Source organism: Neopelma chrysocephalum, unplaced genomic scaffold, assembly GCF_003984885.1.
Source record: "Neopelma chrysocephalum unplaced genomic scaffold, ASM398488v2 Primary Assembly neopelma1_22, whole genome shotgun sequence".
In the NCBI taxonomy this organism is placed as follows: Eukaryota; Metazoa; Chordata; class Aves; order Passeriformes; family Pipridae; genus Neopelma; species Neopelma chrysocephalum.
This window is the reverse complement of record NW_020897689.1, coordinates 5,108,732-5,135,473: the sequence shown is the minus strand read 5'-3', so window position 1 is coordinate 5,135,473 and position 26,742 is coordinate 5,108,732. Positions and strand designations below refer to the sequence as shown.

Here is a 26,742-nt window from a genome sequence, read left to right as displayed (position 1 = left end):
TCAACACATTTTTACTGCAACAAAAAAAAGAGAGTGGAAAACCCTCACCTTTCAGAGATGTTTCATTTCCAGATTTGAGTCTCTTTCAGAGAGAATGAGAGTTCAGAACTAAAATGCGTCATCTTCAACAGATTTAAAGACAACTATCACTGTCATTTGGCTTCCACAAGATAAGAGACCACAAGTATGAGTGGTATTAAATTGATTTTACATTACATTTATCTCTAAGGTGTCTGGTCAAGCCCATGGAATTCTACGTTCATTTTAAAGACAAGTACTCCCAAGAAGCAATGGTTCTACGAACCATATGTTTGTTGTATTTATGCCTTTCTCATGAGCTCAAAATCTGTGACTGAAGCATCTCTGTACTACATACAGGCAATAAAAAGAGACTGAGAGAAGGACTCAGAGTCAATCCACAGAAACTTATAAAACCAGACGCTGTAGCTCAGGAGGCACCTGATCAGACAAGTTGCGGTAGCCAAGTACATTACCAGAGACGTGCTCTCCATTTTGCAAAGGAAAAGTTAAACCTGTCTGAGGTTAAAAAATTAAGCTTGTCCGAGTAACCCAAATTTCCTTTAGGAAAAGCTATGAACATGCACCAGGTCAGTTAGCACAGTGGGGTTACCCTGAAAATGCTTTGTTTGTAGTATTACCAATATGCCATAATAAAGACCACCAGCTTAGTATGCAGAAGCAAAGCACTGATTCCCCATAAAGTTTCAATGCTATCACTGTCCTAAGAAAAGGACTTGAAATCTTACCAATATTTCTCAACTCAGGCACAAATTGTGTGTGTTACATAAAACCAGGTCAGGTCTGGTCTGGTACCATATCATGACGTGTTAGTAACAGCCACCCAGCAAGGGCTGGGACACTTGGAATAAAAGATAACTGCAGTGTTTGAAAATTCACCATCTGCCAAGTGTTGGGAATTGTTAATTATTTAAGTGGCAACCCAATATAAATTTGGTGTTGCTCAAATCTCATCAGACCTCCAGTAAATGACTATGAGCAACACCAGTCTACATCCTGAGGGCTGGATCTTGTTGGTCTCCAAGCAAAAGTACGTTCTGCAGACTGCATGCCCATGCTAACTTCCTAACCACAATATTCTTTTCTGCACCCAGTGCAGTGGAATAGCTTCTTGTAACTTGAACATGAAACACAAACCCCCAGCAGTCTATTTTGTTTCGTTTCTGTACATACCCATATGACCTCATTAGCTACGCTTTAAAACAGGCTTTGAAACAAGCAAATTGATGTACAGGTCTGCGGCATCTATCACAATTGCAACAGCAGAAACAGCTTTTATGAACCTGGCAAAGTGAGCTAAGATGGTAATTTCCAATGAGGTGGTCATTGCTTTGCTTGACCAAAACATATACACTGGTCAAATCTGGCCATCACCTGGGGCAGGAAAGCCTGTGCCAGCGCTGCAGGACACGATGCCTCTCACATAGTTTCAGAAGACAACCAGCTAGAAGACTGGGATGCTGAGGGGTAAGGAAAGACTTTCTGAATGACCGTATACAAACCCACATTCAGCTGATTTTACCATTCAGCTGGGACTGGTAGTGCTGCTTTTTTAAGACACAAAAACAAGAACTGCATTTTCAAAATGTGTGACATCTTTATTTTATTCATGCACACTGGCACAAAGCTCATCGTGGATCATGATGTTGTAAACAAGAGCTTCTGTAAAATCTATTTGTAATATTGCTGCTACCCAGTTTAATTGCTTAGCACTGGCACTTCCATAAATTACAGGGGTCTTCAGAAAACCGAACTAAAGCCAAGCTGACCAGCACAGGAAACAGAAAGTAGTTGCATAAACAATTATCTTGGAGTCTCTGTAGGGCCTGATGTTAAATGAGATAGAGTATTGACAAACCTTCCTTCTAGGCAAAAAAAAAATAAAATTAAAAATCACAATTTTTAATTCAGCTATGCCACATGATAAGAATATGACAATATATATTATTCACTGGTTCATCAAATTTAAAATCATATCCAGAGAAAAATACTTTAGGAAAAGGTGTTCTTCCTATACTTAAAATACCCAGGAGGAACTAATACAGTCTTTAAGCTCCTTTTTATTATTTTTGTCTGTAAACTATCTTCTGGCTTCCAAAGACCCGATAAAGAAGTTAGGCTGAGAATCAGGATATTTTTATTGTCTCACCTATGCAATGTTGCCAATAATACAGATTTCATAGACCAAATAAGAATTAAAAGCTATTATATGTAAAGTTAGGGTAGTTTATACTCCTCTGTTTGACAGTATCTTCAGAGAGATTTCTGTAACTGCTTGGGTTTGATGATCAGAAACTCATGGTTACCTAGTAATCGTATTGGTTTACTATCTAAAGAGGGAGCATCCAGGTTAGTGATGAGAGATTTACCAGGAACAGAGAGAGGTAAAGAGGGTGCAAATTTTCCCTTAGCACCAGCCTTGCAACACATACTTTTATTTACAGGATAACGGAGTGACCATGTGGTGGCAATTTGTCCTGCAATGCCTACATAATAATAATGACTAACTTATCAGACAGCTTTTTTTTTTCCATTTCCTACATGAAAAATTAACTAGTTTGGTTTGTAAATTTACTTAGGTAGAAGAAAGTACCTTCCATTCCTTGGATGTTTATTTCAGATTTAAAGGGTCTTACACGGTTAACTTTGTAGGGAAGTAGCTCACTGTGGTATTACAAGACTGGTTTAAACCAAAGTTAGAGCAATAAATAAATTAGGGTTTAAAGTGCTAACCTGTAAGATTAGGAAATGTAATTACCACCAAAATAAGCAGATATAGATATAAAATAGATTATTTCTGAAGGAATATGCCCTTTCTTCTACCCCATTAATTTTCAGTTTCTAAAGGAACTTAAGAAATCAGAGAGACTGTGAGGCTACCTGACTGTTTAGACCACAGAAGGATATACTGATTCAATTACTTTCTTTTGATGTAAGCCCAAATTAAAATCGGGATAAGCACATATTACAACTAAAACTTTTTTCACAAAGAAATCTTTTTTTTTTTTTTTTTTTTTTTTTAGGTAAGCATTAACCAGTTGTTTTGCTCATTCATACCCATGTGTCTCCTCCCCTTACTGGCATACTCCACTAAAAATGAAGCAGTGTATGCTCCTGGAGAACTGTTGCTTAGCTACATTCTCAATTATCACAATGCTAGCCTTATTCGCTCAGTGTCAAGGTCAAAGCAATTGTTTCTTTACTTTAATGATGGAATTTCCTGTTTATAAAAATCTTATCTGTTTCCTACTTGGTAAAATATTGCACATTCAGTCAATCATTGCTGGGTAGCCCTCCAGAGAGACACAGTGTGAAAACATAACTGGTAGTGTTCATTTTTGCCATTAACAGAGTGGTTTTTTCCCAACTCCACCCCAAATGTCAGCTGTCTCACACTGACACACAGGCAACCAATTATACCAACACTTTTTTCCTTCTTTACTGTGGCCAGGCAAGTACAGCAGAAATGCAGTAGTTGTATATTTATTCTTCCTCCCATGCAATGACATGCATAAGTCAAGTTTGCAATTTCTAATTAGCATGTCCTATAGTCAGTGTTGTGGGAAGCTAAAGAAAATAAGGAATTTTTAAACTTTTAAACACAAGAACTTTTAAACACAGGAACTTTTTGGTTCTTTTTTGCCTTTGAGGGCAGGTGTTTGGCTGCAAATACTGCAATTCTCCCCAGGCTAGTCCGGGCTGCTGAATATTTCATAGCCCCTGAGAAACGCAGCTGTAATCAACTTGCAAATAATGAAATGGGCAGCAATAATAGAGCAGAGGTAAAGTGCGCCTTTAGAAAGCATCAGTGCTTTGACTGCTGCTGCAGTCTTGCTGTACCAATTTATCATGTTATTTGATAAAATAATAATGCTATCAACTATGAAATAAAAATGAATGTTAACGCCAAAAAAAAAAAAATTAGGGACTGTCTCAGGCAGCCAACATGAATAGCAAAGAGAAAAAAATCAGAAAGCATACCAAAGGAATCACATTCAAGATTGAAACTCCATTAAATTTATTAATCACATGCCAGTTCCACACAGCCATGTTAGGGTATTAATAGAAAAGTAAATTTACAGAAGTTACTTAACTCGGGAAAAGTTTTATACATCTTAAAATAAAACAGAGAAAATACTTGAGAAGTTATAAACATTTTCATCCCAATTAAAGCTTGTAGAGTAACCCATCTATTGTCTTCACTTCTTTGTAACAGGATCTTGAGGTTTGACATTTGGAACCTTAGCTGTGTATGGTGTACCCTCTGTTAATGTTTGGTGCTGGTGAGCACTGAAAGACAGCAAAAGACCAGCAGTGGGATTACTGCAACGGCATTTCCTGAAGATATGACATGAGCTACGATTAAGAATTTCATGTTGAAAAACGAGATTGAGGAAGTAGTAGTAATACAGGTGGTAATTGGGTGGATACCCCAAATCTTTGTTCGCGAAGCCTAGCCACGAGTGAATTGGGTGGATAGCAAGATGTACCTGTGAATTATACAGGAAGGCACCACAGAAAGTAGTTCTTCACATCACTTCAGAAACCCTGCCCAAAACATGACTGTTCCTAATCTGCCCCAGGCTTCAAAGGGACAAAGCACAGACTGCTTGTACAAACATAAGTTAATGTCACAGATGAGGCTACAATAGTTATGTGGTAAAAGGGGCCAGTTCGTATACAGTGATCCATATGGATGGACAGTGAGACAACCTACCTGAGTATTTTCTATCAACAAGAAGATCTCTATACATATTTATGAATTTGGATGAGGTGTGACACAAACTGTCAACCCTGATGTGTCTTGATAAGCATGGATAAGTTGGAAAATGCAGTCTACATGTATGAAAGGGCTACCTCAAATGGCTTTCTCCTAACCTCCTCCAGAGCAAAAGGGAATGGTGATTGAGGCAAATATGGTCTCACAGACATGACTTTTGTTAACCCCATGTTCTGCTGTGTATCATTAGCACATTCCACTGTACAGCCAGCATCCAAACTGTAAAATATAAGAAAGAACCAAGTATTTCAGTTGAAAGGGACCTAAAACGGTCATCTAGTCCAAATGCCTGACCAATTCAGGGCTGACCAAAAGTTTAGGGCATTGTCCAAGTGTCTCAGACACTGATGGGGCTTGGGGCATCAACCACCTCTCTAGGAAGCCTGTTCCAGTGTTTGATCACCCTCTTCATAAAGAAATGCTTCCCATTGTCCAGTCTGATCCTCCCTTGACACAGCTTTGAACCATTTCTCACATATACTATCACTGAATACCAAGTAGAAGATATCAGCAACTCCTTCTCCATTTCCCCTGCTCAGGAAGCTGTAGAGAGGTTGTCCCTCACCATCTTTTTCTCCAAACTAGACAAGCCCAAAGTCCTCAGCCATTCCTCATGGGACATTACTTCCAGCCTTTTCACCAGAAAACTGCCAAAGTTGTAGGCAACTCACAGAAGGTGCCTCCATTAGTTAACTCCTGATGTTCGCAAGAACATGCTGAATGTTATTCCTAGAAATTAAAGGAAGGTCTGGATGCAGGACTGTTGGTAGGTTCACATGGAACCCTGCACACTGCAAAGAGAAATCTTGATGGAAATGTGAGGTTGCTCAAACACCTGTGCAAGCAAAAAGCCAACAAGAGTAGGAAATGAAAATTGCTACGCGCTTTGAGAAAGAATCTCTCCATGCAGAAAGTTTTCAATTTATGTCAGTCTAATCATCTTTTACATGTTTCAAAAAGTAGTTTGTAGGAACTCAAAGAATCTAAGCAGACTGTGAAAGAAATATTACTCAAATCAATAAACATATCCTCTACCTTCAGTCCCTTTGCACTTGCTATGTTTGCTGTAAGGATACTTTGTATTTTCGTTTCTTTCCTCACCAGCAACAGATACACAATGTGGACAAGTTTAATATTGCCAGAGAAAATCTGGTGTACACAAGTTCAGTGCAGCAGGGGGAAATCAGCTCTCTCTAACATCCCAGAAACATCACCTGTCACTCTGAAAGAAAGCGGTGTCTCAGGGTGATACTGCACTGGAGTAATTCCCATGCTTTGATAATTAAAGTACTCCTCCTAGTGTTATCTTCCATCTGCCAGAGAAGAGATCACACAGATAGACCTTCCAGCCAGATGGAGCCACCAAAAATTCTCTTCATCTATCAGAAAGCTCAAACGTAACTAAGATGCCCTCATTCATATTCTCCTACTCTCCCTCCTGCAAATACCCACAGATAAATTACTCAGACAAACTCCGATTTGGACTTTAAATGTCACAGGCAAACCTTATGTAGCTCATTTTTCCTTTCACTTTTTTTCCCAGCATGAAAGAATTATTATTAACTCCCTGAGGATCATGTCTTCATTCTACTACCTCAGAAAAAGTACATGATAGAAAGACCTTGAACAGTATAAGGCTGGTGGAACTGTTCTTCAAGTCTATCCATTAAAAATTAAAAAATCTCCTTCAACAGCTGTGAACTTTCTGTTATATCACCAATCCTTCTCCAGATATCAGCATCCCCGTCTGACCCTTCTATAAAATGGTAAGACTATGGTGATACAGGCTCCTGTAATTTGTGAGGTGTCTTTTATTTCTTTGATTTACATATATAGAACCAGTCTTGGAGGAAGGATGGTTAGGAGATATACAAATGCATATGCAGTCCTACCATCAAGGGACTCACAAACAATTCAAACTCCAAAGTGGGGCTCTCACTCCTCAACTGACTCTTACAAGCCAGCAAGGCAGGCAGCAGTTCACTGCTCATGCATCGCCTCCTTCTCAGACAACTGACTCTACTGGGAGCCTTGTAAAACTTGAAGCATCATAGTAAATCTTTCCAAGACTATATATTTGCCAACATGTTATGAAAAAGGACTTTGAAGACATTCAAAGTCAAATTGGCATTTCCTGATGTGAAGGAGGAGGTGAAGCTGGCAGTAGGGCTGCCTGCTACAACTGTTGGGCACTTTCCCCTTTCCAGATAATTTTCAACTGTTAAAAAATGCAGCCTCATGCTAAATGTATCTCTACTAAAACAGTGCATATGTTTCTGAAAATGAAGCCTAAGAAAAGCACTTTTCACTGCCAGAGTTAAAAGGTCTTGGCATCCTTTTTCTTTGAGAAGCTCAAGTATCTCTACTCTTTGAACTTGACATGACCTAGGAAAAAGCTTTATGTCAGAGAGATGCTTTTTACTGCCTTCTGAAAAGAGAAAGGCATACTCCTGTGAGAACAGGAACAAGAGTACGGAAATGGAAGCAAAGTAAGGAAAAGCACAGAAAACTGGGATTGAGGAGGCTGGGAGGAGCCAGCTACAGCTGGTCAGGGTACTGATGTCTCCCATCAGAGCTAGTGCTTTCCAAGTACAGCCACAGGGGTGGAAAAAATGACCCTCACCTTCTGCCAGACAAGACAGGGACAAGGCTGGCAAATTGCATGAGATGGGTGGCCAGATCTTTTTGGTATGACTGAAGAAGAAAAAACATCCACTTAAGTAAACAAATGTCCTAAACTTGCCAGAAATACTCAGGTGCTCTTGTCACTGCAGCTCTTCCCAGATTTCCAGAGGCTGGCAAACAAAGCAGGGGTGTGCAGGCTCACTTGGAACCCCACATCCAGGTGCTATGATGCAATGGAAGGAGTGAGACAAGGGCTGAGACACCTGCCCCACTCTCACTCTGATGTGTCACATGGACTGTATACCCAGATCTGAGTGCTCATGGGCCCACTAGGCTAGGTGTGCCCTTAATGATTTCCATGGTAACTGATAGGTACACAACCACTCCCTTATGCTGTGTTCTCTTTATGCAATTTAATACACAGAACTGGTGTGCAGAGCCCAGGAAAAATCACGGTGAGATTTACTTCTTTATTGAAAAAGCTGCAGAAGTAATGCTGCTGATGGCTGCTGCTAGAGTTATAGATGCATCAGGGTAAAATACTGCTCTGAAAACCTTTCCCATGACCCAGTACGGAAGTAGTTTTTAAAGCAACTCAGCAATACACTTGGATGTCAAAAGCAGCCTCTTAGCATCTGGAGAAAAGTGTGTGTGGGAGATTTCACCACTGCCTGATGCAGTCATTTCAATAATTCCATATAATCAGCTAGAGCAAGTTGAAGGGCAGATTCTGGGTAGGGGAGAGATAAGAAAGACAAGAGAATAAGCAGCAGTCATTCAAAACCATAAAAGTCAATTTCCTGGCATTCCACCTACCCAGGAACTTGAGGGTTCTGTGCCCAAATCACCCTTAAAGCCTCAGGCAACATTTTTTCAGTCCTCACCTTAGCTAGAGAAGTACAAGTGACAGAGATACTGAGACTTTTGATACAAGAAGGTATCCAGCAAGAGTTTACTACAGGCACACCTTGAAAGAAGTGCAGGAAAATTTGAGCCTTGCCTCTTACTCCTAACACTGACCAGTATAAACACACACCATTAATAGTGGTATCTAATTTATGGATTTTTCAGGATAAATCAGAATAAGTGTGCAAAAGCTTTCTCCCAGAATTTCCCCGTTCCCTGCAAAGTACACTCCCACAATGTGGAATCTAGTTCACAGCTCTTGAGCCAAACAGGTGAGGTTATTGCCTTGTATCTCCAGAGACCTTTCTGCAGCAATATCCCAGTAAATTCATACCACTTGGGGCTGCACGGCTTAATTCTGAAACAAAGACACCAATTTCAAAAGACCTGGTACTTGTAAGCATATTTTATATCAGCTGGGGATCAGATGATTTCCTGCAGATTCAGGAATACTCTTGCTGCAGTTTAGACCATTTTTTTGGCCCTTTTTTTTCTACTCTCAAAGGTTATCTGTTACCTCAGGCTGCTCCCCTGCCTACACAGTCCCAGTGTAATGGAAATAAATATGAAAGACTGAAGGTCTCCATGTTCTTCTGTAGTAATCCCCCATACTGACTGCATTTTAGGATACTGGAAAGAACTCTCTTCATCCCAGAGGGGTTAGTGGGCTGCAAATTATTCCTTTAAAAGTGAGATACAGCAAGATGCACATAATAAAATGGCCAGCAGGATAACAGTCAAAATGCTCTCTTCCCCTTTAGTCTAGACCCAACTGCAAGGCATCAAGGGTATGTGATATATTTAAGTAGTACCCACACACAGTTCTCTTTACTGTCCTCCTAAAGGCCAAGCACAGACCAGTGCTAAGTTGCCTGTGGAACAGAGACCATTGTCACATGCCGGGATCTTAGCAGACTTGCCTTTAATCAGGCACCACAGTCCAGAGCCAGATCAAAAAAAGTCATCACTAAGAAAATACCCTGCATCTCAGCCACAGAGAGCTCACTTCAGGAAATCTGTGGCCGAAGCTGAAAAGGTAGCAATTTAAAACAGCAAAATTGGACAGTAAGAGCATTTACCTTTTATCTGAACATGATTCATGACGTACAGCCGTACGAAGTGTCAGACAACAGCAAAGCAGTTCATCTTCTATTGATAACCCAGCATTCCCGAGCCATCAATACTCATTTGAGTACTCCTAAAGTAAATTTAGCTTCATCTTCATTTTTTTCTGTATTGAAAGACTGAGGACATATTCACGGATGTTTATGCAATGGCAAGAGAGCACAGTATCGTATGTTTTATTACACTAGCAAAGCAGAATCTCATTCAGACACTGCTAGCATATAATTTCTGTCTCTCTTAAAGCTGGAAGGCAATCATTAGCATGTTGGATCTGGCAAGTTCATATTATCTATCTGGTAATTACAGAAAGCTGTAGAAGCCTTCAAAAAATACCCACCAACTTCTGCATTTACTACACACCTGATTGAAATACTATCTCCATTACCTAAATTAGCAGATATTTCCCATAAACCATTATTCAGAACACTAACATTAGTATAAAAAACATTAAATAATTATTAGAGGCCATATCATCTATTAATTTATCTTCCTCTCCAACTTCAAAATCATAAAACTATGCAATAGCAACCTCAATACAGGAAAACATCTTACTGATGGTGATGACAGACTGTTACATGATCCTTTTTCAGGCATTACTAGGCCAAATGAACATTAGAACACAACTGTAAGTTTCCAAAATATATTTACCATTAGTCAATGCTATTCACACAGTGGCAGCAAAAATGTGCTAAATACACACCAAAAGATAATCCCATTCTCCAGAGACTGCTGCAGAAAAAGACAGAAGGATGAGAGACAAGGGAGTGGGTGAGGGCATACATATGCATATGTGTACAAAGTAATTGGGAAAATTGGCCTGTGTCTCATTATTTCAGTTATTCATGCTTCAAGTAAAGGGAGATGAGGAGGTGCCAGGAAGATCACAGAAGCTGGGACAAGACAGGTACCAAAGGAGCTGGAAGAACAGAAAGAAAAATCAAACAGAGCAAGGAAAGTGAGGCCAGGGAGGAGAGACCATGAATGAAGAGGATCAGCCAAAAAGAGTGATTAAGGGCAAAAAAAAAATACAAATGCAAGGCAGAGACCACGGGGAGCAGAGGGGTACAGTCTGTGAGATGCTTGGTTGCTCTGTTCTCAGCCAGGGGCTTCACACAGCCCAGCACCTCACAGACCCCCATCAAGCCCCATGTCATAGTCTGAATGACACAAACTGAAATGGCAGAGGCTCCTTATCTCTCTGGCTTAACGCACCATTTTAATCACACTGATTGTTCGGGCCCTGGGCGGGTTGTCCCCCACAGGGAGGGGGGCAGCCTCCTGGCTCAGGACCAGAACAGATAACCAGGCTGCCCCCAGGGAGACCCTGGCTCTTGCCCCAGCCCCTGCCTGAGCTGCAGCACTACCAACGTCCATCCGAACGTTTTCCTCTTGTTTTTTTTTCAAAGCAGCCTTAGGATAGGGTAAGGCTACGAAGGCTGCAGTAAAAGCATGTCAGCACATGCATCTTGCTTCCTGATAATTCCCAAAACTACAGGAACAAACAAACAGATTCAATTACCAAGATAGACGCTAGCCCAATTCAAGGGGATTGGTACATACATTATAACAAGATGCTGGAGCTGCAGCCTGATCACATTTACATGAAGAAATCATTTTATGCAAATCTCTCATCCACGGGTGAAGGCCGTACAGCCGAGGAGAAACAGCTCTGAATGGAGATTCATGATGCATGGCAGATGGGCAATTTAAGGTAAATCACACAGTTCAGTTATAAAAGACATATAACCTGGGGAGAAAGTGTGTGTCTTCAAAGTCATAAATTATTTATAAATAATACAGCCTTCTCATGAAATATCCAAAAGGACAAGCACCCATTTTTTCCATTATTTTTCTCTCCTTTCACAAATCAGAGGGAAACTGAAAATGAATACCTTGTAAAGAATGAGTTTTCTTTATAAAGCTCATTGCTCTATAAGATGGGCTTGGGGGAGGATGGACCTAGATGGTGGAGCTATTTAGGGGCTTGCAAGCAGGACGACAGGAACTGAAGGCAGCAGGGCTGCTGTGCTCACCCACTTGGAAGGGAAGCAGCAGAAGTCAAAAGGAGGGAGCTGGAGTGGGCTGAGAAGAGAAACCGTCCGCCTGGTAACTCACACCCTCCCAGGACTGTCACTGCCAGCCAGTTCAAAATCACCACCTAATTTCCACCAAATATTTCAGGGTTTTTAAACTGAAATCCAGTTGCTGAGGTTCACAAAGCGCAGCTGCAGCATCCACGTGCGTGGTGTGTTTCCTGTCAGCAGTGGTGCCCCTTCAGAGCACTGCCCATCCTCTGTACAACATATGGTCACGCCTCTGTATTCTCAGCATTTCTGTTGTGACACCTCAGCAGTCTGACAACTTCTCCTCTTTGTTACTCAACGCAACACCTGCCCAAATTCTCCTGCAATGACCAATTCAACTGACTTCTCATTTTTTCTGATGTCCTGTCTGGGGACCCTGCATGCCTGCCAGTGCTCTTACGGGTATATACAGGTATATACAGGTATATACAGTGCTTTGACAGATATATACACAGCTCATAATTCTCTTTTACGTTGCAGACTCTTTACCCTTCAAAATCCTTTTCAGATCTTCATGCTCAGCTTGCATTCAATTCAACACAGTCTGGCTGGGTTTTTTTGTTTGAATCATTAGGGGCAGATACCCATCTGCTCAAGGATATTTTTGTAGTCTGAGCAACTCATAACATTTGGGCTTTCAGCAGACCACTGTTTGCTTGCTTATATACAGATGCCTTAAGTGACTTTTACAATGTGTTTAAGCAGCTTCCCATGCTGAGCCTGAGGATATTAATTTTCTTTCTTCTGACTTTTTTCAACTGATCTACGGTTTTTTGGGTATGGGGCAAGTACTTCAGTGTCTAAAAAGCCCTAAAATTTAGAAGATACATTTTTACATACATAATTCAGAACTTTTCTGAAACTCTTCGAAATCTTGGTGAGTATTTTCTTTGTATTACAAGTGGTAAGTTTGCCTAAATGCAACAGCAGTGCTATTCTTGAGTTCACTGCTGATGTCACAGTATAAGGAAAATAAAATATACATCAGAAAAAAACCCAACACATTTATTTTCTTATTAGCTACAGATATTAGCATCTCTGACTTGTATCAATTAGTTGCAACAAAAAGACAGAAATACAAAAATATTTCTTCTCAGTTTTAGGACTGCAGTATTTTTACATGAGCAAAACTAAAAATAAATATATCTCTTGTATGAGAAAGAGGAAATGTAGCACCAAATGTCACTTCATCCATGCACTTACCTCTCTGCACCAGGAGTTTGTATGTATAACCCCTCCAAAGCCACAATGGGGCATAAAAATGCAAATTCCAAAGTGGCATGAAATCTACATTTTCAGTTATCATGGAAATCTCAATAGCCATTGTCCATGTACACCTATGCCTGTCAACATTTGCAACCTTTTGGTTAACAAAGAGGTCTGTTTCTGAACTTCCCTAAACATTTTTAAATGAACTAAAATGCCATATGAACTCCAATCCTCCAAAGCATTTTTCTTACTACACCACAAACTTTAGGTACCAAAGCTAAAGAACAAAATCTCTTTTCTGAAGGAAGGGATATCTCTCTTGGCTAAACTTGTTCCTGCCTAAGTCTACATCCATTTCCTAGGTCAGATGTTAAAAGAAGCAATTGTCACTCCTTTGGCAGCTCACTGAGGTCTTAGCCACTTAGCCACTGTCACACATCCAGCCGTTACTCCTTTCAAGTCTTCGCTATTGCAAGCATATTTAAAATGTAAATGGTAACTAAGCTCTTGTGCTTGCCTTTAATTGGGGAAGACCTGTGTAAAGGCTTGGATTTCATCCTCTCAAAAATGGGAACAGTCCTTCTCCTTCGGGAAAAATCAAACAACTTATGTTAAAGCCTTCTCCTCTTTTGCCTCAAAAAACTATCCCTGATGTGGAAAACCTACTATGGCCTCCAAGGATTGCACTAGAGCAATTGTATTGACACTGAGAAGGCAGCAGCAGTACATCTAAGATCAAATTCTTTGTGAATTTTTAAGATCATGAATACAAAATAAATTTACATGCAAAATGCTTCAGTCCTTATTTTTCAAACAAAGAGTGAGGTCATAAAAACAAATTGGACATCAATAGCCAAAGGATAACTCTTACTGCTGCTGTACTGTTGACAAAGATTAAAGCTATGCCTGTAATTAATACAAAATTAGCTCGCAAGGCAAAGGGAGAAGGCTGAGGTCACTGATAACAGCTCCACTGCTCCCACATGCATCAAAAGTCGCACATTTGGTGGGGTTTGTTTCCAGGCGGCTGTTAACTCACCAGGAGGAGGGACCATGCAGTGACACACCAAACCATTGTGGTTTACAAAAGCCCTGTCTGTAGGCTTGTGTCGATAAAAGTCCCCTGCCTTGAGTCTTGAATATGATACTGCTTAAGGCCTATTAATATGACAGCTAAGCTCAGCACCTCATTTGCTATGCTGTGGAGGCACATGGGACATGATGCCAGCTACAAATGGCTCAGAAATTAAGCTAGTAAGAACCAGGCTTTAAAGGAAAGGAAATACTTCAAAAACAAGAGAAGGGGTTTGCACAATAACCATGATTTGTCCAACATTTACAGGTTTAAGTCACTATGAAGAATTAGATTTTCCCTTATTTTTCACATACATAGTCAGAACAGAGATGATATAACTGCTCTTTTGCACACACCCTGCAGGAACAGGAGACAGCAGATACTGTGTCTCTGCTGTACAATCCAGGGAACATAGAAGAGATTTTATCTTTTAAAAACTAAAGGTGAAAAAGTGGGAGCAAATCGAGAAGCAGCCATAAGGTACCAAGAGTATATCACTATACTTTTTTCAGTGAGAACGGAGAACCTCTTTCAGTTTTTTAAAGAACAAACTAGAGAACTATTATTTTAGAACGGGCTCTCTTCAAAAAACTCTGCCTGCAAAGAAGGTGGCACAGTAGTAGTCCTACCACCCACTCAGCACAGCTGCTTAAGAGCTGTAGAATCAGAGAGTGAGGTGGGAAGGGACCTTTGGAGGCCTTCTAACCCAATATCCCTGCTCAAGTAGGGCCTCCGAGAGCCCGTTGCCCAGGACCATGTCCAGGTGGGTTTTGAGTATCTCCAAGGATGGAGACTCCACAACCTCCCTGGGAAACCTGTGCCAGTGTTCAGTCACTCTCACAATGAAAAAAGCGTTTCCTCATGTTCGGAGGGAATACCTTCCGTGTCTCTGTTTTTGCCCACTGCCCCTTGTCCTGTCACTGGGCACCACTAAAATGAGCCTGGCTCTGCCTTCTTTGCACCATCCCTTCAGGTATTTCTGCACATTGATGACATTGTCCCCCAGCCTTCTCCAGGCTGAACAGTCTCAACTCTCTCAGCCTCTCTTCATATGAGAGATATTGTAGTCCCTTCATTGTCTTCATGGCCCTTTGTGGGACTCCCTCCAGTACATCCATTTCTCTCCAGTACTGGGGCTCAGTACTGGCCCCACCACTCCTGCTGTGGCCTCACAGTGCCTAGCAGAGGGGCAGGATCACCTCCCTCCACCTGCTGTCACTACTTTGTTTAATGCAGCACAGGACACCGTTCACCTTCTTTCCCACAAGGGCTCATTGCTGGCTCATGTTCAACTTGGTGTCCACCCAAACCCCTGCACCTTTTCTGCTTTCCAAATGGTCATCCCCCTGCACATACTGGTTCCTGGGGTTGCTCCTATCCAGGGGCAAGACTCTGCACTTCCCCTTGCTCCTGGTGCCTACCACTGACAAGTTCAAACTTTGGATGTGGGATAACTCCTATCTGCTCTCTGCAGCAGAGCAGAAGGTGACATTCCCTGGGCACAGCACTGATCAGCTGGGGCCAGCCAAAGGTACGGCTGCTGCAGCAGAAGCCAGACTCTTTTCAGCATATAACCTGTGATCCCTTGATCCCATGTTGGCTACATGCTCCAGTAAGGTCCACTTTACAGTCTGCATTGTATCAGCATCTCCTCATTTAAAGCTCCACAGGCACTGAATTGCCAGGCTATGCTTTTGAAAGTTAACCCTTTCCTGTACCAAACACCCATCACTCCCAGGGCTGGGGGACCTAAGTCCACTGGAGAGGATGATGCAGGAGAGTAAGAAAAGGCAAGTTTAAGTTTGCAGTGCATGCCTTCAGCCCCAGCACTCCTCCACTGCCAAACTGAAACACCAGGTGCAGGAAGGAAGAGAAAGCAGTACTGCGCTTCTCCCTGCCACCAAAACCTCGTTCCTCAGCACACAACTAACTTAACAACACTAATTTTTTTGCAAGAGCTTGCTCCTATCGGCATACAGTCAGGTTCATGCAGACACAGACATCACAGGTACTAGAGTCTTAATAAAACCCAGTAGGTAGGGGTTTAAAAGGTATAAATCTCTTAGCCCTGGTCATTTACCTACAGCAATGTTCATACTTATTTTTTCTGAATTCAATCTTTCTAAGTGCCAGCTGCTGATGAACTGCAGGAAGCATAATTTTTATTAAATGATGACCACTAAAATATCAGAGTTATACCTCTGAAAATCAATTTCCTATTGCCTATTGACAGATGCCTTAAGCCCAGAAATTCCCAAGGGGTTTCTGTGTGCACTTTTTTCATTGTTTGGGGTTTTCAGGTTGCTTTTCTTGTTGTTTGTGGTTTTTCTTCCTTATTTCTCTAGAATCCAATTAAAAAAAGCCTTTTCTGTGTAAAGCGGTTGTTTTTTTTAAGCATCAGTGTAATTAATTACACAAGCTAATATTTAATATAAAAAATACAACTGCTTTGTGGAGCAAGGCACAGTTCCAGCTGGAACACGGAAACTGCAGACTTTGAAATTCTCCTTCTCAGGGAATCACACCATTGCAACATATAATTTCTGCCTAGCTCAGAAAATCAAGGGAAAACAAGTTTTCTTGTTTACTGTGTTTCCTGAATAAAATATTATTTACACTGATTAAAACCAACAACTTGTGCTAATTTTACCACTGGCCAAGAACACAGCTGGGAGAAGCAAAAAAGTGACAAAATTCAATCAAGAGTTTCCAGGTTCCCAGACAGCCAACCATAAGGTCGAAAATTCCATGGCTTTGGTGTCTCAGGGTAGCTGCAACAAGCTCCTTGGGCCACCCCTGCAGGAGCCTGGGAGTTCCATTACCCATTTCATAAACTGGGCTTTTCCTCCCACACCAGCTACAGGTGTTGATGTGCCTGTTGGGAACCAACTGCACCGTGTTACCTGCGCACGCTATGCCTGAGTGCTGAATAAATGGGAAACACACAAAGGCTGAGTTATTTGCTGCTTCCCTGCTTTGCTGAGTAAATAATATAGCTAATTTCCTCATAACAATGACTTCCCATTTTGGTGGGAAACCAATCCTCTGCTCCTAGTTTGCTTTCTCCAGTTCTTTTCCAGGTCTGGTTTTAACCAAACCTGTTGAGGAGGATGATAACAGAATCACCAGGAAACCAGCACCTGTTACTTCAGCGTAACTGGTCAGACCCCACACCAGACTCAAGACATCACTTCTTTCCCTATAATTTACGTGACTAATGCTAATCAATTCCTGGTGTATTAACTTTGCAGAAATGAGATGGACTTGTCAGGCAAAATTAAAGATGGAGTCATAAGTAAGGGCTTCAGGGTTCACTCACAAAAATTAAAATACACAATTGATACTGAAATGTAAATCAAGGGTATGAAATTAAATCTTCAAGAATGGAAAAAAATTAATTCTTGCTTTCAATTCAGTCTGGAAGAATTGAAAAGGTTTGACAGACTGTCCACCAAGACACCCCAGAAAATCAAACTGTTATACCTCTACATTACTTGCATAAAACCATTTCCCAATGAACTGGCAAATTTCATGTACTAAATTGTACTATTTTTTTCCAAATTCAGTTACACTTACAACACCAAAAGGTGACTGTATGTTTGCATCCTTTTTGATTACCAAGGACATAGTTAAGAAAACTGATAAAACAAAAGAAAATCATATTAGAAAAATCAAAGTGCATTAACAGATAATATTTCAAGTGCACATTCATTATAGGTGATCTATAGGTAACTGTTTACCTTAGGTCCACATGCATAATGTCACATACTGCTATTCCCTTGTGTGATTAATTAACCCACACAGAAAAGCTCCGCGGCTTCCACATCACAAGTCATGAAATGGAGGTCACTGTGCCAGCCAGCAAATGACACATTAAAAAGAGGGGGAAAAAAGGCAGAAAATGCTCTTTATACTTCTACTTCATTATGAACATGAGGGATTTATTTTACTAATCCATGGCATGCAGTGTCAGGGCTACTTGGAGCTGCAGAGACAGAGAGAAATATCCAATTTTCAAATCCCCTCCAGCTACACGAAGGTAAGCAAGAAGAGCACATCTGCCCCTACTGTTTTTGCACCACTGCTGGCGTTAGGACAACACCATCTTCTAAAAACGCTGAACTAGAGGAAGGCACAGTCCCTCTTGTAACTAGGGGAGTCAATTAAGATGGCCAAGAGAGTGCCAAAATATAACTTTTTATGGTGTCTTCATTTGTATTTTATTTTGCCTGCCCAATTACAAAATTACATTCCCATATGAAGAGTATGAGGGGAACTGCACAAGTGACTTTGCCTATCCAAATACGAGCTTACTCAGACTATTTAACCATTAGGTCACCATTTATCTTTCTAAGGGCAAAGCAGTGTCTTTCCTACAAAATGTACTAAGAATGAGGCAATATTTGACAGCACCTCAAAGTGTGAGACAGAATACACACACATCTAGTTTGGCCTTTCTATATTTTCTTCTTCTTTCTCCTTAGGCAAGCAAATGTATAAAGCCTCTCATTTAATGTGTTAGATTAATACATGATGAAGCCACAAACAGGAGAGCCCCAACCTTCTATGCTGTTTGTTCAATTATTTTGCATTTAACAAGAGTAAAGGACAATTAAATTCGTTTAACCTCTGTAATTGCCAAACTAAATGACACAATCTTGCCTATTATAATAGATCAAAACAATACATTTACATTTACCAAGTTGTTGTAAAAAGTGTAATTTTTAATCTGAATAGTTCTTTGTGAAGTATTAGCTTCCATTTCTGGAAAAGTAACTACCAAATGTTGCAGCAGAGGTCACGGAGGTTGTGCTTTTTCCCACAAATAGTCTCAGGATCAGAGCTACTTTTAAGCTAAGCCCTACTACAGCATTTCAAAAGAAAGTAAAATTATATGTTGGAATGTGTTTGGTGAACATTCTCAACTAAAATAAGCCTGGAATCACAGGTTTTCTAGTTTCCAGGCTCTAGCAGTCCGAATGCTGGCCTACGCACTCTACTACAAGGAAAAGTAGCTATTATTTATTGAATGAAGAAACTTCTGCAGGCAGTGCAGTTTGTTAGGAAATCACCCTCAACACCATCTGTAGCAAATTCTTTAGCAATTTCTTCCTGTCTCTCCCTTACACTCCAGTCTCTTAAATGTGCCTGGGTGGCAGCCTGAGCAGTGGCAGGTATGAGAGCATTGTGTAGGCACCCATGCTCCTCTGCACCCCTCACTGCCCAACCTGATCCTGTCTTCCATGGCTCTTCCTAACTCCTGCTCTCATTGAACCTCCTCATTAACTCTCCCCCACCACAGCACAATCCCTAGAAGAGGACTTCAGGTCATCTTTGCCTGTGTACTTTTTCCAATTTGAAATCATCTTGCTTGGACATGAGGAACAGCCCACTAACAGCAGCACCCCAGGTAAGCTTTCTCTGCAGCCCTGCACAGTGGCACGAACTCTTTCAAATGACTCTGAAATAGCGTGCCTGAGGTAACTGAACATTTGCCTTTGCCATTTTTTGTGGGCACACCCCAGTGGCTGTGTGGCAACAAGCATACCCAGGGCTTTCTCTCCCCTTCAGTCACTTCTGAATGATGAATCTCTAATCCCTTTGGCTTCAGCTGCAAAATTCCCATTGACTGATAATGGATTTTCCACTGATGTAGAATCAGGCACTTCAACTACACCACTACGAATTAACAGAAGAGAGCTCTGTTAATCCTTTATAAGCAAGCTTAATCTTGTGGTTTATAGAAGAAGCGAAGGCTCTGTTCTGTCCAATATCAGCCAGAATACGATTACCATTTCAGAAAATCTTTCACGTTTTCTTTGATCGAAACCAGTATTTCTTTGGAAGACACAAATCCAGACACCATCACAGATGCATACTTCTGCCAGGTAAAAAAGGAAGAGTTTGAGCTATGAATCCTGAAGCTGAAAGCTGGGATCAGCACTCTGGGACTTCCAGTTACTCCATAGAAAGTGCTGTCATCTGGAAACAGCAGTCTGACAAAGCCTTTATAGCATTCACCTTTCAATTAAACAAGAGTAACATCTGAAACCTCACATTAAAATACCTGTAAGATTTGTTAGGGTTCTCTCTCAATGATGTGACTTGAACATTTCCTGTACATTAGTAATAGTTAGGGCTATTAAATGCAATCAAGTATTAGCACCTTTAAAGACTGCTACAGAACTTGGCTAATAACTCTAAAGTAATCAAGTCATCAGAAAGATGAACTGATCTTACATTAAGACATTTTTTTCCACTAAAATGAGATTTTGTTAGATCAACTCAGACTTTAAGTCAGGGGTAGCAGAATGGCTCCTCTTTTTTTGCAGGGAAGTAAAATCATCACTGAGCATCAATGTCTGGTAAATAGGAACTCACTTAGACAAACCCTTGCTCAAATGAGAAACCATTGCTTGCCAAGACTTGTGCCATTTGCAGTAAACAATCTGAGCTAGGATACTTAACAGTATCCTTAGCAGTAAAATCATGGAAGATCAAGCCCAAATATTACAGCTATAATTGGTACTGCACAGCAAATGACCCTTAATTTGATGTCCTGTCCTGCAGCACACCAGATGAAAACATTTCATTGATTTAGTAATTCATCATAAGCACTGCAGCTACGCTAGGATGTAAAGAAGCCTTAAATACAGCAGCTTAGTGGTTCCTCTAAAACACTGGAATGCCACATATCTCCATAAAATGTTTATCTTTGTCAAGCATTTCATTGCTGTTGTTTAGCTGGATGACCTTTGGAAAGGAGCAGCGGAGGCTGACGTGCACCTTCATTAAAGCAGCACCTCCTTCTTCCCCTGCCAGGGAGAACGACTAGTGCGGGAGGGAAGAGTTGAGCGATCCACAGAGTAATGAAGAGATTTTGTTTCAGAGGGTTATCAATTATTTATGAGTAAATCCCCAGATGAACACATCCGAAGCTGAACAATTTTTAGTACATTTCACTTCTGTACACATGGCAAAACACAACCAGAAGCAAGATAAACTTGGTCTGACCATTCAAGATGTCAAACAGTGAGTTGAATTTGGACATTGGTAAATCACTATTATGTTTTTCCAAGTACAACAGTCTCCTAGATTTAAATCTCTTCCACAAAATTCCTCTAACAATGATAGAAATAATTCTTTACAGTATTTCCTACTCATCAAGATCTCAGCAAAGAAAAAGCTCATCCTGAAGAATTTCTGTAATTATGCCAACATAGTTGTCTAAAAAGTCCAATACTCAAACTCTCATAAAGCATATTGCCCAGCTTTGCATGGAGTTTTATTCTATAATGGATCTGAACTTTTCCTATTAAGATAAGGTACGACCAAGTAAAGATCTTTTTCTCCAGAATAGGAGCACTTCTCCAAAACAAAGCACTTGTCTTTAAAGTAAAATTGTTTTACAACTTTGCTTTTTAAAGAGAAGATCCATGATTTCCATATGCATGATATGGAAATACAAACATTACACGTTGATCTTCTTCACAAAGCAAGGGCAGTGAAACCAAACAGTTGTATGTGCAAGACACACTTTGCACAAGAAACTATTAATCTGTTCTCAAATGCTACCATTGAAAACAGTCATCCTGCATATCTTGAAATGAAACCCAATCCACTGTCATGCAGTAAACATCCAGATCTGCAGAACTGTTCTTTGAGCTCCACTTCTTCAGTTTCCAACCAAGACGACTCTGCCAAAGTCACCACAACCACTGCAATCACCCTCGTGTCTATGGCTTGCGTCTATGGCTGTGTCTATGGCAGCTGTGTCATGATGGCCCCGAGGCCACCTTTAATACCCAACTCAGGCACTCTGTGAGCCAGGACCCAGGCTGGAGCACTGCCAGGATGTGTCCTGCAGAGCAAGCCCCCCAGGCAGGTTAGCACCTGGCCAAGCAGTGGCACATCATGCGCAGGAGGCCCCAGAGGCAGGTGGCCAGTCATCCTGTACTTGGACGGCTCTCTTAGTGTAGCCTGGGCTGAGCTGCACCCAAGGGGTAACAGGCAGCAGCCCCCGCAGGTTTCCCTGCCTCTCAAAGCCTTGTCTACAAGCTGCCTTCCAAAGGGACATGTCTGGGGAGACACTCATCAAATAACATGTTTTAAACTACACATGGAATGAGCACTTCCTGCCTTTGCTGCACAACAACTGCAGAAGAGCCAGGTCTCTCATGTTCCCTCTGCCCTCTCCTATTTAGGCCAGCATTCACCCTAGCATGTTCACAGCTCCAGGAGCAAGCTCCACTCCCAGCCTAGCCCAGCTAGAGTAAACTGCTCCAGTATCAAGACAACAAAAAAAAAAGCCACTTAGAAATCCATTTTAGATTTGTTTGCCTTACTTTAGAGGGTTTGCTATGTATTTGGATGAAAGAAGCCCATTAAGTACATCTATATTTACTTCATTACAGCATGGCTCTTGAAGTTAGATGAAAAGATTTACCCTGGCCAAGTTTGTTTATTCATCAGCATCAGCTAGATATGTTTTCAAAGGCTCATCCTCATCGTATTTACATGAAAGCACACTGATTTTTTTTTCAAGAGTTATATTACATTCTGAGAGCTGGAAAAGGACAAAAGAAATTTTAGTGAGAATTACAAAATCAAAGAACAGTAGAGGCAAAATCCTCTCATTTCCTGTTATTAATGGGGGTGGAAACCCACTTTTCCCCACCTGAAGTCATTCTTCTAAGCCTGCAGATGTATCAACAGCAACAAACTGTATCTGGATGGTCAGTACACGTAGCAGCACCTGGCACACTGCTTACCCAGGAACACCACATGTGAAGAGTTTACCCCTCCTGAAGCACGGGAGTTCAAGCAGACACAGCCTTCCAAGTTTCTACTGTTTTTATCTGCATGTTGACAAGAACAAAACACATTTTTTTCACAGGTGCCATTGAAGGAAGGCTCTTCATTACAGCTAGCAAAGCAGTACATAGAAATACAGCCCCCCACTGACCAATGCCAACTGTACAAGTCCTAGTTATCTCTGACAGGAACCCAAACATGACTTGATACTTGCATGCCTTTAATATCAAAATTTTATCCTCAAGTTATGTAAATACTTAAATGACATTTATGGGCACTATCTTTCCTCATGAGTTTACATTTTCCCACGGAAGACTTCCAGAGTGATTAACAATGCTGATCTTTATCCTTCACACTGACTATTCATTCATCCTTTCTAAAACGAATACTGCTTACATATGACCCAAGAGGGCTGTAACAAGGCAGTATTTATCTACCCTAATAATCTACTGTGGATGCTTTAATTAAAACTTGGTTATATCACATCCATGAAGCAAAGGCACATCTCCTGTCACTCATCACCTCCATCCAACAGCTGTGCTTGGTGCACCTTTGCAGGAGCAACCTTTGGAGGTCCCACCACCCTCATCCTCCCCTGCCCAGGTAACTGCAGGCACAGTGTTGCAAAAGAACTTCTTCACCACAGAAGAAAAGTAAAGTGAAACTGTAGAGGGGTTTGCAGCTTGGGGCCTCGAGTGAGTCACCGTGCAGGCTGGCATTCACCCCAGTTCATGAGCAGGGCAGTGCTGCCAGCGTGGCACAGGGGAGTTCTGGGAGGCGAGGGGCCAGGGGGAAGGAGAGACCAACGGAGAAGCTGTGGCATAGCATGGCAATTCAGAGAGTGAGGGATACCAGGATGGAGATGGGGGAACAGCAACCACGGCCATCTGAACTACCTGCAGTAAATTTGCAGCCTAATCTTCAGACTTCAGCTTCCTAATCCATGCTGCAGCTTTCACAGGGCTTCTAAAAGCCCACACGATTGCGTAGGGATTGCAAAGCTTAGAGTTTATGACTAGCAGTATTACACAAATGAGCATGCACTGCTTACCCTTTCCATGCTTTACTCAATGTAAGCAGTTATCTGATTATATGAACATTTAGAAATGGACCATTTTCCTGAAGAAGAAGCTGTCTTGAACTTCTTCCTTCACCAGAAATTTTTTGGCATCATTATACACAGTATTAGGCCTGCAACTGATAGCATCGTTGGGATGTCAGGATGGGCAGCAAGCAGCCAGGGCAGCCTGCCTGGAAGCTACAGGCTGTACAACCAGGGCCTCATCCAGCACCTATTCCCTGCTGGCTCCATACAGGGCCTGGACCAGCAGTTGCCATACATTCAGCAAACCCTCAAACGTGGGAGGGGGGCATTCCTGGTCCCAGCTTGGCACCCTGGGGATGAGGGTGAGCGGCAGCATACTGCATTCCTTCACTCTGCCTGGGCTCCCTCCCAGCCACAGCACAACCACCAGGCTGCAGCACGCCTGCCCCCCTGCTGCCGGTCTGGGGCTGAGCCACCCTGTGCCCGAAACCTGCTCCATTCTCAGGACCTGGAAGCAGAGGCATTGCTATAGGAGTTTGGGTAATGTTATTTGAGTGATCAGTTGTTTCAGTAAATATTATAAAATGTTTTTGAGCCTTTTTGGTCTATTATTCTTACATTATATTTTGCAGTTACAAATTATATGGTTTTGGAACTACTTTGAAAAAGCCCCTCAGCTTTCCATCCCCATCCTCACTGGAAAGAAAACAACTGTGTCCTGTTCCAGCCATTGAACTCTACATAGGCACTTCACCATGGGCATCAATGAGCTGATAAACACGTTTAACTCCTTTATGTGTCAATGAAGTACACAGTGCCCCAGGAAGGAGTGTTCCATAACTAAATGCCACCACACAGCCAGCAAGAAAAACTCAATTGCTTTTCTCGTGGATTCCTCCATGATTCTTACAATATAAATTAGCTCTAGATTATCGAGCATTTCTTATTTAGGACTTGGAATCCAGTTGCTACTTTCTGATCAATATAGCTTTAACAGTGGAATAAATTCAGAACTGAAGTTATCTAGTAGTAGTCATTTGTATACAATACATGATCTAAAGCCACATTCATGTTCACGTCCCTGGCAATGAGGCTTATGAGGAGCACTGAGTCTTCAAATGCAATGGATTACCTGTTTCTTTTCCTCATTAAATGACATCTCATAAAAGGAACCAAACAAAAGATAGGTGAGCTTGCCCAGTGTCATATCCCACAACCTTTACTCATATGAGCAATGCATTGCCTTCAGATCAGGTTCTCATTTGGAAGTTGCAGATCCCCATTGCTAACCTGAATATGGATTTTATGTTAATAAAATCCTGTGTTGAAATGCTGGTTAAAGATAAAATTGCCCTTGTAGTTCAGACCTGAAAGGTGTTGCACATGCTGTACTATTTTCTTTGTCAATGAGGGCAAAAGACACTCACCCCTCGCAGGAGATGCCCCACAGGCTCAGAATCTGCACCTCACATAGAAGTATATTTACAAGGACAAGATTTTTAAAGATGTAAAATAAAACCCACTAGAATTTGGAATGTCTGCTTCTGTATCATCTACAAGAAATAAATACAATGACAATGTATTTCCATTACACATCTTCAGCAGTGTTTGTTTCTGCAAATTCTCTTAACAGATGCTGCTCCAATCATCACTTAACTGCAACACAGACAGACTTCAAGAGCACTAGGGAGGATTTGCTTCTGGTTTCACACAGTACACTTGTTTTATTGAAGTTTAATTTAATAAAATAACAACTCTGGATAAAAGTTAATCAAGCATGGCTTCTAGGCTTCCTAGGCTGCGAGGAAGGGGAGAAATATTTTCTGTCAAAATTTTACCATTGGTCTTTCTCACTTTTTTTTCTGTATTTATTGCTTAATGGCTCAGTATTATTTCAAAGGCCATTCCTTTTACAAATGTAATCAACTCCACAGCATTCAGCACCACAGATGATATATTACTCTCCTTAAAACCAAATCTCTGAGGGATAGATTAGAAAGAGAGGTTAAAGAGCTCTATCGTTCACAGCATTATAGTTCAGACACCTATAAATCACTAGGTTTGTTTATTTAGATAATTGGCCCATTAGCGTCTGTAGCATCTCAAGCTACACAACTTTCTGGTGTGACCATGTGCCAGTATTTCCTTTTCCCTCTCCTGAGCCCCGAAAGCTCCCCGCAGCACACAGTGCGTTAGGGACAATCTGCGCTTGCAGCTCTCTTTGAGGAGCAGCCCCCCCTCTCCCCAGCGACCCCTTCCTCTTAAGGACTTTCCAAGCCCAAGAGCAAATGCCACTGTGAAACAAACTGGAGACTGTCACCACATAATAGGATTTGAATGGAAACACAGTTACGAGGCTGGCTGGCAGCAGCGGGGAGGCGCGGTAACCCCGCGCCGCGGAGAGCCGCACAATGACCCCGCCGGGGCCGTGCCCTGCACCTGTGACCGCTGCCGCCCCGATCCCCCCGCACATCACCGCCTGTGCGCCGCGCTCGCCCGCAGCGCGGACCGCGGCCAGGCAAGGGCAGCCCGAGCCCCGCAGCCCTGCGGCGGCCCCGCCGCCGGCGCCCGCCGCGACTGCACCAGCACACGGGTCTCCCTCACCCCCCAAACACAGATATGGCAACTTCGCGCCCCGTCCCCAACTCACCGGGAGGCGCCGGCCCCGCGCAGAGCTGCTCCCGGGGATGGCGCGTCCCGCGGGGCGCACCCGCAGGGGCCGGGCAGCGCGGCCAGCGGAGGCGAGGGAGAAGCGGCAGCAAGTTGCGGCGCGTCTCTCGTGTCGTCTCTCCGCTCCGCTCCTCTTCTCTTCTCTCCCCTCCCTCCTCCTCCTCCCCCTCGTTCCCTCCCCCTCCTCCGCCCGGCAGGAGGGTCGGGGGGAGGCGGCGGAGAAGGGTCGGAGCGCGGCCGCGGAGCGCGGCGCGGGGAGGCGCGCGGCACTGCGCATGTCCCGCGCCCGCCGGGAGCCGGGAGCGGGGAAGCAGGAGCCGGGAGCCGACCGATGGATGCGGCGGCGGCGCCGCGGGCCGGCAGCGAGCGC

The 26,742-nt window shown here is 42.3% G+C and overlaps 1 protein-coding gene across 1 annotated transcript in view; it reads right to left on the bottom strand.

Annotated features, from left to right (window-relative positions):
• The window catches only part of PAG1 (phosphoprotein membrane anchor with glycosphingolipid microdomains 1), a 108,306-nt gene extending 81,715 nt beyond the window's left edge, over positions 1-26,591 (bottom strand). The window contains exon 1 of the mRNA XM_027687924.1: positions 26,353-26,591. The gene's annotated coding sequence lies outside the window, so the exon portion shown is untranslated. The remainder of the gene's footprint in view (positions 1-26,352) is intronic.
• Between the last annotated feature and the right edge of the window lie 151 nt (positions 26,592-26,742).